Genomic DNA, 2,691 nt, shown 5'->3' on the forward strand with positions numbered 1-2,691 from the left:
TGGCAGGCCACTGAATCTTGGTACAGTTTACATCTCACCTTCTGGCATGTATGTGTCTTGCTTGTGTTTCTGGAACACTTGCCATTTCTTGCTTACAATCGGCATGATGTCATCAATATAGTGTCTCAGTGTGATGTTCTGCAGAATGTCCAGACAATCAAGCATTCTTTTTTTTTGAGATGGAGTCTTGCTCTGCCACCCAGGCTGGAGTGCAGTGGCGTGATCTTGGCTCACTGCAACCTCTGCCTCCTGGGTTCAAGCAATTCTCCTGCCTCAGTCTCCTGAGTAGCTGGGATTACAGGTGCCCAACACCACGCCCAGCTAATTTTTCTATTTTTAGTAGAGATGGGGTTTCACTATGTTGGTCAGGCTGGTCTCGAACTCTGACTCCAGGTGATCCACCCCCTCTTGGCCTCCCAAAGTGCTGGGATTACAGGCGTAAGCCACCGCACTCGGCATTTATTTATTTATTTATTTTTGAGACAGTCTCACTCTGTCGCCCAGGTTAGAGTGCAGTAGTGGTGTGGCATGATCTTGGGTCACTGCAATGCCTCCTGGATTCAAGCTATTCTCCTGCCTCAGCCTCCCAAGTACCTGGGATTACAGGCATGCGCCACCATGCCTGGCTAATTTTTTTTGTATTATTAGTAGAGGTTTCACCATGTTGGCCAGGCTGGTCTTGAACTCCTGACCTCAAATGATCTGTCCGCCTTGGCCTCCCAAAGTGCTGGGATTACAGGTGTGAGCCACTATGCCTGGCCGATCAACGATTCTTTAGACTTGCACTGTCCAAAATTTTGGTGAATACTAAATAGCCACATGTTGCTATTCAGTATTTTAAATGTGGCTAATCAAACAAAGATGTGCTGTGAGTGTAAAATATACTTTCTATTTCCATGCACTCTAACCTGACAGCTTTCTACTGCAAATACCTGTGACTCTGTCTGTGCTCTTTTTTTTTTTTTTTTTGAGACAGATTCTCACTGTGTCACCAGGCTGGAGTGCAGTGTCGAGATCTCAGCTCACTGCAACCTCCACCTCCTGGGTTCAAGCAAATCTTGTGCCTCAGCCTCCTTAGTAGTTGGTATTACAGGCACACGCCACCTCGCCCAGCTAATTATTATTATTATTATTATTATTTTTTTTTTTTCAGATGGAGTCTCGCTCTGTCGCCCAGGCTGGAGTGCAGTGGCGTGATCTCCACTCACTGCAAGCTCTGCCTCCTGGGTTCACGCCATTCTCCTGCCTCAGCCTCCCGAGTAGCTGGGACTACAGGCGCCCACCACCACACCCGGCTAATTTTTGTATTTTTAGTAGAGACGGGGTTTCACCGTGTTAGTCAGGATGGTCTTGATCTCCTGACCTTGTGATCCACCTGTCTCGGCCTCCCAAAGTGCTGGGATTACAGGCGTGATATTTTTTTTTTTTAGACAGAGTTTCACTCTGTCACCAGGCTGGAGTGCAGTAGTGCAATCTCCGCTCACTACAACCTCCACTTCCAAGGTTCAAGTGATTCTCATGCCTCAGCCTCCCGAGTAGCTGGGACTACAGGTGCACACCACCAAACCCGGATAATGTTGTATTTTTAGTAGAGATGGGATTTCACCATGTTGGCCAGGATGGTCTCAATCTCTTGACCTTGTGATCTGCGTACCTCAGCCTCCCAAAGTGCTGGGATTACAGGCGTGAGCCACGGTGCGTGGACTGTCTGTGCTTTCTTTAGCAGCTGGTGTGCTCCTGGCCTGTGCACCAAGGAGGCTGGAAGTGCCAGAGAACTAACAACCACGGTTCAGATTTCAAAGACTTGGTATGAAAAAAGAATGTGGAATACCACATTAGTATTTTCATATTGATTATACAGTGTCTGTTACATTATCCCAGTTCCTGCTTTGGGGATGAAGCAATCACCACAGAGTGGATCTGAAGACTCACTGGGCCCACTGCAGGCTGGACTCGGGTCCAGACTCCACATGACTTCATTTTAAGCACAAGAGCACATGACATTTTGAGTCCTCTGGTTTTAATCATTTTATATCCCAGATCCCGTATTGCACAGTCCTAGGAAACTCTGGATGTCTCATGTCTCTTTGTGAAGAGACCACCAAACAAGCTTTGTGTGAGCAACAAGGCTGTTTGTTTCACCCGGGTGCAGGTGGGCTGAGTCCGAAAAGAGAGTCAGCAAAGGGTGGTGGGGTTATCATTAGTTCTTAAAGGTTTGGGGATAGGCAGTGGAGTTAGGAGCAATGATTTGCGGGTAGAGGGTGGATCTCACACTCTCACACAGTACATTCTGAAGGGTGGGGAGAATTACAAAGAACCTTCTTGAGGGTGGGGGAGATTACAAAGTACATTGATCGGTTAGGGTGGGGCAGAAACAAATCACAATGGTGGAATGTCATCAGTTAAGGCTATTTTCACTTCTTTTGTGGATCTTCAGTTGCTTCAGGCGATCTGGATGTATACGTGCAGGTCACAGGGGACATGATGGCTTAGCTTGGGCTTAGAGGCCTGACATTCCTGTCTTCTTATATTAATAAGAAAAATAAAACGAAATAGTGGTAAAGTGTTGAGGCAGCAAAAATTTCTGGGGGTGGTATGGAGAGATAATGGGCGATGTTTCTCGGGGCTGCTTTGAGCGGATTTAGGGGTGGCATGGGAACCTACAGTAGGAGAGATTAAGCTGAAGGAAGA

This window comes from Macaca fascicularis, chromosome 16 (genome assembly GCF_037993035.2).
Source record: "Macaca fascicularis isolate 582-1 chromosome 16, T2T-MFA8v1.1".
Taxonomy (NCBI): Eukaryota; Metazoa; Chordata; class Mammalia; order Primates; family Cercopithecidae; genus Macaca; species Macaca fascicularis.